A 12,364-nucleotide genomic window follows, 5' to 3' on the forward strand; every position below is an offset into this window, starting at 1 on the left:
ACGGATTTCTCAGGTTTTTACTACATATGAACACTTTTCACATTGTCCCGTGCAACTCGGCTGCTAGTCCTCCTTTTGATGCAGAATCTTAAGGTCCTAGCTCATGTCCAAGGCACCAAAGCCAGCTAAAAAATCAATAATCGATACCTAAAACTTGAATTGTACTACTTCTTACTGGCTATTACATCAACTTAGAAGCTTCATCTGTGTTCTACTATGGTGCTTTTAGTGTCTCCGCATACCGCAGCACGCGACATAGCTTTGAAGACGATAAGTACAACCGTTTCAGAGAGAAGAGCGGCCAATGTGACGATCTGGCTTTAAGTCGATTCGATAACAAATGACGAAAACGGACGGATTTCTCAGGTTTTTACTACATATGAACACTTTTCACATTCTCCCGTGCAACTCGGCGGCTAATCCTCCTTTCGTGCAGATTCTTAAGGTCCTAGCTCATGTCCAAGGCATCAAAGCCAGCTAAAAAGTCAATAATCAATACCTAAAACTTGAATTGTACTACTTCTTACTGGCTATTACATCAAATTTGAATCTTCATCTGTGTTCTACTGTGGTGGTTTTAGTGTCTCCGCCTACCGCAGCATACGACATAGCTTTGCAGACGATAAGTACAACCGTTTCAGAGAGAAGAGCGGCCAATGTGTCGATCTGGCTTTAAGTCGATTCGATAACAAATGACGAAAACGGACGGATTTCTCAGGTTTTTACTACATATGAACACTTTTCAAATTCTCCCGTGCAACTCGGATGCTAGTCCTCCTTTCATGCAGAATATTAAGGTCCTAGCTCATGTCCAAGGCACCAAAGCCAGCTAAAAAGTCAATAATCGATACCTAAAACTTGAATTGTACTACTTCTTACTGGCTAATACTTCAATCTTAGAAGCTTCATCTGTGTACTACTATATCGATTTTAGTGTCTCCGCATACCGCAGCACGCGACATAGCTTTGCAGACGATAAGTACAACCGTTTCAGAGAGAACAGCGGCCAATGTGACGATCGGGCTTTAAGTCGATTCGATGACAAATGACGAAGACGGACGGATTTCTCAGGTTTTTACTATATATGAACACTTTTCACATTCTCCCAAGCAACTGGGCTGCTAGTCCTCCTTTCATGCAGAATCTTAAGGTCCTAGCTCATGTCCAAGGCACCAAAACCAGCTAAAATATCAATAATCGATACCTACAACTTGAATTGTACTACTTCTTACTGGCTATTACAATAAACCTAGAAGCTTCATCTGTGTTCTACTATGGTGATTTTATTGTCTCCGCATACCGCAGCACGCGACATAGCTTTGCAGACGATAAGTACAACCGTTCCAGAGAGAAGAGCGGCCAATGTGGCGATCTGGCTTTAAGTCGATTCGATAACAAATGACGAAATCGGACGGATTTCTCAGGTTTTTACTACATATGAACACTTTACACATTCTCCCGTGCAACTTGGCTGCTAGTCCTCCTGAATGTAAAATCTTAAGTTCCTAGCTCATGTCCAAGGCACCAAACAAGGGTAAAAAGTCAATAACCGATTCCTAAAACTTGAATTGTACTATTTCTTACTGGCTATTACATCATCTTAGAAGCTACATCTGTGTTCTACTATGGTGCTTTTAGTGTCTCCGAATACCGCCGTTCGCGACATAGCTTTGCAGACGATAAGTACAACCGTTTCAGAGAGCAGAGCGGCCAATGTGACGATTTGGCTTTAAGTCGATTCGATAAAAATGACGAAAATGGACGGATTTCTCAGGTTTTTACTCTATTTGAACACTTTTCACATTCTCCCGTGCAACTCGGCTGCTAGTCCTCCTTTAATGCAGATTCTTAAGGTCCTAGCTCATGTCCAAGGCACCAAAGCCAGCTAAAAAGTCAATAATCGATACCTAAAACTTGATTTGTACTACTACTTACTGGCTATTACATCAACTTAGAAGCTTCATCTGTGTTCTACTATGGTGCTTTTAGTGTCTCCCCATACCGCAGCACGCGACATAGCTTTGCAGACGATAAGTACAACCGTTTCAGAGAGAAGAGCGGCCAATGTGACGATCTGGCTTTAAGTCGATTCGATAACAAATGACGAAAACGGACGGATTTCTCAGGTTTTTACTACATATGAACACTTTTCACATTCTCCCGTGCAACTCGGCTGCTAGTCCTCCTTCTATGCAGAATCTTAAGGTCCTAGCTCATGTCCGAGTCATCAAAGCCAGCTAAAAAGTCAATAATCAATACCTAAAACTTCAATTGTACTACTTCTTACTGGCTATTACATCAAATTAGAAGCTTCATCTGTGTTCTACTGTGGTGGTTTTAGTGTCTCCGCCTACCGCAGCACGCGACATAGCTTTGCAGACGATAAGTACAACCGTTTCAGAGAGAAGAGTGGCCAATGTGACGATCTGGTTTTAAGTCGATTCTATAACAAATGACGAAAACGGACGGATTCCTCAGGTTTTTACTACATATGAACACTTTTCACATTCTCCCGTGCAACTCGGCTGCTAGTCCTCCTTTCATGCAGAATCTTAAGGTCCTAGCTCATGTCCAAGGCACCAAAGCCAGCTAAAAAGTCAATAACCGATTCCTAAAACTTGAATTGTACTACTTCTTACTGGCTATTACATCATCTTAGAAGCTTCATCTGTGTTCTACTATGGTGCTTTTAGTGTCTCCGCATACCGCAGCACGCGACAAAGCTTTATAGACGATAAGTACAACCGGTTCAGAGAGAAGAGCAGCCAATGTGACGATCTGGCTTTAAGTCGATTTGATAACAAATGACGAAAACGGACGGATTTCTCAGGTTTTTACTACATATAAACACTTTTCACATTCTCCTGTGTAACTCGGCTGCTAGCCCTCCTTTCATGCAGAATCTTAAGGTCCTAGCTCATGTCCAAGGCACCAAAGCCAGCTAAAATGTCAATAATCAGTAACTAAAACTTGAATTGTACTACTTCTTGCTGGCTATTACATCAACTTGGAAGTGTCATCTGTGTTCTACTATGGTGCTTTTAGTGTCTCTGCATACCGCAGCTCGCGACATAGCTCTGCACACGATAAGTACAACCGTTTCAGAGAGAAGAGCGGCCAATGTGACGATCTGGCTTTAAGTCGATTCGATAACAAATGACGAAAACGGACGGATTTCTCAGGTTTTTACTACATATGAACACTTTACACATTCTCCCGTGCAACTCGGCTGCTAGTCCTCCTGCATGTAAAATCTTAAGTTCCTAGCTCATGTCCAAGGCACCAAACAAGGGTAAAAAGTCAATAACCGATTCCTAAAACTTGAATTGTACTATTTCTTACTGGCTATTACATCATCTTAGAAGCTACATCTGTGTTCTACTATGGTGATTTTATTGTCTCCGCATACCGCAGCACGCGACATAGCTTTGCAGACGATAAGTACAACCGTTTCAGAGTGAAGAGCGGCCAATGTGACGATCTGGCTTTAAGTCGATTCGATAACAAATGACGAAAACGGACGGATTTCTCAGGTTTCTACTACATATGAACACATTTCACATTCTCCCGTGCAACGCGGCTGCTAGTCCTCCTTTCATGCAGAATCTTAAGGTCGTAGCTCATGTCCAGGGCACCACAGCCAGCTAAAAAATCAATAATCGATACCTAAAACTTGAATTGTACTACTTCTTACTGGCTATTACATCAACTTAGAAGCTTCATCTGTGTTCTACTATGGTGCTTTTAGTGTCTCCGCATACCGCAGCACGCGACATAGCTTTGAAGACGATAAATACAACCGTTTCAGAGAGAAGACCGGCCAATGTGACGATCTGGCTTTAAGTCGATTCGATAACAAATGACGAAAACGGACGGATTTCTCAGGTTTTTACTACATATGAATACTTTTCACATTCTCCCGTGCAACTCGGCTGCTAGTCCTCCTTTAATGCAGAATCTTAAGGTCCTAGCTCATGTCCAAGGCACCAAAGCCAGCTAAAAAGTCAATAATCGATACCTAAAACTTGAAGTGTACTACTTCTTACTGGCTATTACATCAAATTAGAAGCTTCATCTGTGTTCAATTGTGGTGGTTTTAGTGTCTCCGCCTACCGCAGCATACGACATAGCTTTGCAGACGATAAGTACAACCGTTTCAGAGAGAAGAGCGGCCAATGTGACGATCTGGCTTTAAGTCGATTCGATAACAAATGACGAAAACGGACGGATTTCTCAGGTTTTTACTACATATGAACACTTTTCACATTGTCCCGTGCAACTCGGCTGCTAGTCCTCCTTTTGATGCAGAATCTTAAGGTCCTAGCTCATGTCCAAGGCACCAAAGCCAGCTAAAAAATCAATAATCGATACCTAAAACTTGAATTGTACTACTTCTTACTGGCTATTACATCAACTTAGAAGCTTCATCTGTGTTCTACTATGGTGCTTTTAGTGTCTCCGCATACCGCAGCACGCGACATAGCTTTGAAGACGATAAGTACAACCGTTTCAGAGAGAAGAGCGGCCAATGTGACGATCTGGCTTTAAGTCGATTCGATAACAAATGACGAAAACGGACGGATTTCTCAGGTTTTTACTACATATGAACACTTTTCACATTCTCCCGTGCAACTCGGCGGCTAATCCTCCTTTCGTGCAGATTCTTAAGGTCCTAGCTCATGTCCAAGGCATCAAAGCCAGCTAAAAAGTCAATAATCAATACCTAAAACTTGAATTGTACTACTTCTTACTGGCTATTACATCAAATTTGAATCTTCATCTGTGTTCTACTGTGGTGGTTTTAGTGTCTCCGCCTACCGCAGCATACGACATAGCTTTGCAGACGATAAGTACAACCGTTTCAGAGAGAAGAGCGGCCAATGTGTCGATCTGGCTTTAAGTCGATTCGATAACAAATGACGAAAACGGACGGATTTCTCAGGTTTTTACTACATATGAACACTTTTCAAATTCTCCCGTGCAACTCGGATGCTAGTCCTCCTTTCATGCAGAATATTAAGGTCCTAGCTCATGTCCAAGGCACCAAAGCCAGCTAAAAAGTCAATAATCGATACCTAAAACTTGAATTGTACTACTTCTTACTGGCTAATACTTCAACTTAGAAGCTTCATCTGTGTACTACTATATCGATTTTAGTGTCTCCGCATACCGCAGCACGCGACATAGCTTTGCAGACGATAAGTACAACCGTTTCAGAGAGAACAGCGGCCAATGTGACGATCGGGCTTTAAGTCGATTCGATGACAAATGACGAAGACGGACGGATTTCTCAGGTTTTTACTATATATGAACACTTTTCACATTCTCCCAAGCAACTCGGCTGCTAGTCCTCCTTTCATGCAGAATCTTAAGGTCCTAGCTCATGTCCAAGGCACCAAAACCAGCTAAAATATCAATAATCGATACCTACAACTTGAATTGTACTACTTCTTACTGGCTATTACAATAAACCTAGAAGCTTCATCTGTGTTCTACTATGGTGATTTTATTGTCTCCGCATACCGCAGCACGCGACATAGCTTTGCAGACGATAAGTACAACCGTTTCAGAGAGAAGAGCGGCCAAGTGACGATCGGGCTTTAAGTCGATTCGATAACAAATGACGAAAACGGACGGATTTCTCAGGTTTCTACTACATATGAACACATTTCACATTCTCCCGTGCAACGCGGCTGCTAGTCCTCCTTTCATGCAGAATCTTAAGGTCCTAGCTCATGTTCAAGGCACCAAAGCCAGCTAAAAAGTCAATAATCGATACCTAAAACTTGAATTTACTACTTCTTACTGGCTATTACATCAACTTAGAAGCTTCATCTGTGTTCTACCATGGTGCTTTTAGTGTCTCCGCACACCGCAGCACGCGACATAGCTTTGCAGACGATAAGTACAACCGTTTCAGAGAAAAGGGGGGCCAATGTGACGATCTGGCTTTAAGTCGATTCGATAACAAATGACGAAAACGGACGGATTTCTCAGGTTTTTACTACATATGAACACTTTTCACATTCTCCCGTACAACGCGGCTGCTAGTCCTCCTTTCATGCAGAATCTTAAGGTCCTAGCTCATGTCCATGGTACCAAAGCCAGCTAAAAAGTCAATAATCGATACCTAAAACTTGAATTGTACTACTTCTTACTGGCTATCACATCAACTTAGAAGCTTCATCTGTGTTCTACTATGGTGCTTTTAGTGTCTCCGCATACCGCAGCACGCGACATAGCTTTGCAGACGATAAGTACAACCGTTTCAGACAGAGGAGCGGCCAATGTGACGATCTGGCTTTAAGTCGATTCGATAACAAATGACGAAAACGGACGGATTTCTCAGGTTTTTACTACATATGAACACTTTTCACATTGTCCCGTGCAACTCGGCTGCTAGTCCTCCTTTCATGCAGAATCTTAAGGTCCTAGCTCATGTCCAAGGCACCAAATCCATCTAAGAAGTCAATAATCGATACCTAAAACTTGAATTGTACTACTTCTTACTGGCTATTACATCGACTTAGAAGCTTCATCTGTGTTCTACTATGGTGATTTTATTGTCTCCGCATACCGCAGCACGCGACATAGCTTTGCAGACGATAAGTACAACCGTTTCAGAGAGAAGAGGGGCCAATGTGACGATCTGGCTTTAAGTCGATTCGATAACAAATGACGAAAACGGACGGATTTCTCAGGTTTTTACTACATATGAACACTTTACACATTCTCCCGTGCAACTCGGCTGCTAGTCCTCCTTTCATGCAGAATCTTAAGATCCTAGCTCATCTCCAAGGCACCAAAGGCAGCTAAAAATCAATAATCGATACCTAAAACTTGAATTGTACTACTTCTTACTGGCTATTACATCAACTTAGAAGCTTCATCTGTGTTCTGCTATGGTGCTTTTAGTGTCTCCGCATACCGCAGCACGAGACATAGCTTTGAAGACGATAAGTACAACCGTTTCAGAGAGAAGAGCGGCCAATGTGACGATCTGGCTTTAAGTCGATTCGATAACAAATGACGAAAACGGACGGATTTCTCATGTTTTTACTACATATGAACACTTGTCACATTCTCCCGTACAACGCGGCTGCTAGTCCTCCTTTCATGCAGAATCCTAAGGTCCTAGCTCATGTCCAAGGCACCAAAGCCAGCTAAAAAGTCAATAATCAGTACCTAAAACTTGAATTGTACTACTTCTTACTGGCTATCACGTCAACTTAGAAGCTTCATCTGTATTGTACTATGGTGCTTTTAGTGTCTCCGCATACCGCAGCACGCGACATAGCTTTGAAGACGATAAGTACAACCGTTTCAGAGAGAAGAGCGGCCAATGTGACGATCTGGCTTTAAGTCGATTCGATAACAAATGACGAAAAGTGACGGATTATTTAGGTTTTTACTACGTATGAACACTTTTCACATTGTCCCGTGCAACTCGGCTGCTAGTCCTCCTTTTGATGCAGAATCTTAAGATCCTCGCTCATGTCCAAGGCACCAAAGGCAGCTAAAAAATCAATAATCGATACCTAAAACTTGAATTGTACTACTTCTTACTGGCTATTACATCAACTTAGAAGCTTCATCTGTTTTCTACTATGGTGCTTTTAGTGTCTCCGCATACCGCAGCACGCGACATAGCTTTGAAGACGATAAGTACAACCGTTTCAGAGAGAAGAGCGGCAAATGTGACGATCTGGCTTTAAGTCGATTCGAAAACAAATGACGAAAAGTGACGGATTTCTCAGGCTTTTACTACGTATGAACACTTTTCACATTGTCCCGTGCAACTCGGCTGCTAGTCCTCCTTTTGATGCAGAATCTTAAGATCCTAGCTCATGTCCAAGGCACCAAAGGCAGCTAAAAAATCAATAATCGATACCTAAAACTTGAATTGTACTACTTCTTACTGGCTATTACATCAACTTAGAAGCTTCATCTGTGTTCTGCTATGGTGCTTTTAGTGTCTCCGCATACCGCAGCACGAGACATAGCTTTGAAGACGATAAGTACAACCGTTTCAGAGAGAAGAGCGGCCAATGTGACGATCTGGCTTTAAGTCGATTCGATAACAAATGACGAAAACGGACGGATTTCTCAGGTTTTTACTACATATGAACACTTTTCACATTCTCCCGTGCAACTCGTTTGCTAATCCTCCTTCCATGCAGATTCTTAAGGTCCTAGCTCATGTCCAAGGCATCAAAGCCAGCTTAAAAGTCAATAATCAATACCTAAAACTTGAATTGTACTACTTCTTACTGGCTATTACATCAACTTAGAAGCTTCATCTGTGTTCTACTATGGTGCTTTTAGTGTCTCCACATACCGCAGCACGCGACATAGCTTTGAAGACGATAAGTACAACCGTTTCAGAGAGAAGAGCGCAAATGTGACGATCTGGCTTTAAGTCGATTCGATAACAAATGACGAAAACGGACGGATTTTTCAGGTTTTTACTACATATGAACACTTTTCACATTCTCCCCTGCAACTCGGCTGCTAGTCCTCCTTTCATGCAGAATCTTAAGGTCCTAGCCCATGTCCAAGGCACCAAAGCCAGCTAAAAAGTCAATAATCGATACCTAAAACTTGAATTGTACTACTTCTTACTGGCTATTACATCATCTTAGAAGCTTCATCTGTGTTCTACTATGGTGCTTTTAGTGTCTCCGCATACCGCAGCACGCGACAAGGCTTTCCAGACGATAAGTACAACCGTTTCAGAGAGAAGAGCAGCCAATGTGACGATCTGGCTTTAAGTCGATTTGATAACAAATGACGAAAACGGACGGATTTCTGTGGTTTTTACTACATATGAACACATTTCACATTCTCCTGTACAACGCGGCTGCTAGTCCTCCTTTCATGCAGAATCCTAACGTCCTAGCTCATGTCCAAGGCACCAAAGCCAGCTAAAAAGTTAATAATCAATACCTAAAACTTGAATTTTACTACTTCTTACTGGCTATCACATCAACTTAGAAGCTTCATCTGTGTTGCACTATGGTGCTTTTAGTGTCTCCGCATACCGCAGCACGCGACATAGCTTTGAAGACGATAAGTACAACCGTTTCAGAGAGAAGAGCGGCCAATGTGACGATCTGGCTTTAAGTCGATTCGATAACAAATGACGAAAAGGGACGGATTTCTCAGGTTTTTACTACGTATGAACACTTTTCACATTGTCCCGTGCAACTCGGGTGCTAGTCCTCCTTTTGATGCAGAATCTTAAGATCCTAGCTCATGTCCAAGGCACCAAAGGCAGCTAAAAAATCAATAATCGATACCTAAAACTTGAATTGTACTACTTCTTACTGGCTATTACATCAACCTAGAAGCTTCATCTGTGTTCTACTATGGTGGTTTTAGTGTCTCCGCATACCGCAGCACGAGACATAGCTGTGAAGACGATAAGTACAACCGTTTCAGAGAGAAGAGCGGCCAATGTGACGATCTGGCTTTAAGTCGATTCGATAACAAATGACGAAAACGGACGGATTTCTCAGGTTTTTACTACATATGAACACTTGTCACATTCTCCCGTGCAACTCGGCTGCTAATCCTCCTTTCATGCAGAATCTTAAGGTCCTAGCTGATGTCCAAGGCATCAAAGCTAGCTTACAAGTCAATAATCAATACCTAAAACTTGAATTGTACTACTTCTTACTGGCTATTACATCATCTTAGAAGCTTCATCTGTGTTCTACTATGGTGCTTTTAGTGTCTCCGCATACCGCAGCACGCGACATAGCTTTGAAGACGATAAGTACAACCGATTCAGAGAGAAGAGCGGCCAATGTGACGATATGGCTTTAAGTCGATTCGATAACAAATGACAAAAACGGACGGATTTCTCAGGTTTTTACTACATATGAACACTTTTCACATTCTCCCCTGCAACTCGGCGGCTAGTCCTCCTTTCATGCAGAATCTTAAGGTCCTAGCTCATGTCCAAGGCACCAAAGCCAGCTAAAAAGTCAATAATCGATACCTAAAACTTGAATTGTACTAGTTCTTACTGGCTATTACATCATCTTAGAATCTTCATCTGTGTTCTACTATGGTGCTTTTAGTGTCTCCGCATACCGCAGCACGCGACAAAGCTTTCCAGACGATAAGTACAACCGTTTCAGAGAGAAGAGCGCAAATGTGACGATCTGGCTTTAAGTCGATTCGATAACAAATGACGAAAACGGACGGATTTTTCAGGTTTTTACTACATATGAACACTTTTCACATTCTCCCCTGCAACTCGGCTGCTAGTCCTCCTTTCATGCAGAATCTTAAGGTCCTAGCCCATGTCCAAGGCACCAAAGCCAGCTAAAAAGTCAATAATCGATACCTAAAACTTGAATTGTACTACTTCTTACTGGCTATTACATCATCTTAGAAGCTTCATCTGTGTTCTACTATGGTGCTTTTAGTGTCTCCGCATACCGCAGCACGCGACAAGGCTTTCCAGACGATAAGTACAACCGTTTCAGAGAGAAGAGCAGCCAATGTGACGATCTGGCTTTAAGTCGATTTGATAACAAATGACGAAAACGGACGGATTTCTGTGGTTTTTACTACATATGAACACATTTCACATTCTCCTGTACAACGCGGCTGCTAGTCCTCCTTTCATGCAGAATCCTAACGTCCTAGCTCATGTCCAAGGCACCAAAGCCAGCTAAAAAGTTAATAATCAATACCTAAAACTTGAATTTTACTACTTCTTACTGGCTATCACATCAACTTAGAAGCTTCATCTGTGTTGCACTATGGTGCTTTTAGTGTCTCCGCATACCGCAGCACGCGACATAGCTTTGAAGACGATAAGTACAACCGTTTCAGAGAGAAGAGCGGCCAATGTGACGATCTGGCTTTAAGTCGATTCGATAACAAATGACGAAAAGGGACGGATTTCTCAGGTTTTTACTACGTATGAACACTTTTCACATTGTCCCGTGCAACTCGGGTGCTAGTCCTCCTTTTGATGCAGAATCTTAAGATCCTAGCTCATGTCCAAGGCACCAAAGGCAGCTAAAAAATCAATAATCGATACCTAAAACTTGAATTGTACTACTTCTTACTGGCTATTACATCAACCTAGAAGCTTCATCTGTGTTCTACTATGGTGGTTTTAGTGTCTCCGCATACCGCAGCACGAGACATAGCTGTGAAGACGATAAGTACAACCGTTTCAGAGAGAAGAGCGGCCAATGTGACGATCTGGCTTTAAGTCGATTCGATAACAAATGACGAAAACGGACGGATTTCTCAGGTTTTTACTACATATGAACACTTGTCACATTCTCCCGTGCAACTCGGCTGCTAATCCTCCTTTCATGCAGAATCTTAAGGTCCTAGCTGATGTCCAAGGCATCAAAGCTAGCTTACAAGTCAATAATCAATACCTAAAACTTGAATTGTACTACTTCTTACTGGCTATTACATCATCTTAGAAGCTTCATCTGTGTTCTACTATGGTGCTTTTAGTGTCTCCGCATACCGCAGCACGCGACATAGCTTTGAAGACGATAAGTACAACCGATTCAGAGAGAAGAGCGGCCAATGTGACGATATGGCTTTAAGTCGATTCGATAACAAATGACGAAAACGGACGGATTTATCAGGTTTTTACTACATATGAACACTTTTCACATTCTCCCCTGCAACTCGGCGGCTAGTCCTCCTTTCATGCAGAATCTTAAGGTCCTAGCTCATGTCCAAGGCACCAAAGCCAGCTAAAAAGTCAATAATCGATACCTAAAACTTGAATTGTACTAGTTCTTACTGGCTATTACATCATCTTAGAATCTTCATCTGTGTTCTACTATGGTGCTTTTAGTGTCTCCGCATACCGCAGCACGCGACAAAGCTTTCCAGACGATAAGTACAACCGTTTCAGAGAGAAGAGCAGCCAATGTGACGATCTGGCTTTAAGTCGATTTGATAACAAACGACGAAAACGGACGGATTTCTCAGGTTTTTACTACATATGAACACATTTCACATTCTCCCGTACAACGCGGCTGCTAGTCCTCCTTTCATGCAGAATCCTAAGGTCCTTGCTCATGTCCAAGGCACCAAAGCCAGCTAAAAAGTCAATAATCAATACCTAAAACTTGAATTGTACTACTTCTTACTGGCTATCACATCAACTTAGAAGCTTCATCTGTGTTGTACTATGGTGCTTTTAGTGTCTCCGCATACCGCAGCACGCGACATAGCTTTGAAGACGATAAGTACAACCGTTTCAGAGAGAAGAGCGGCCAATGTGACGATCTGGCTTTAAGTCGAATCGATAACAAATGACGAAAAGTGACGGATTTCTCAGGTTTTTACTACATATGAACACTTTTCACAT

The sequence above is a fragment of the Schistocerca gregaria genome, unplaced genomic scaffold, assembly GCF_023897955.1.
Source record: "Schistocerca gregaria isolate iqSchGreg1 unplaced genomic scaffold, iqSchGreg1.2 ptg000239l, whole genome shotgun sequence".
Classification (NCBI taxonomy): Eukaryota; Metazoa; Arthropoda; class Insecta; order Orthoptera; family Acrididae; genus Schistocerca; species Schistocerca gregaria.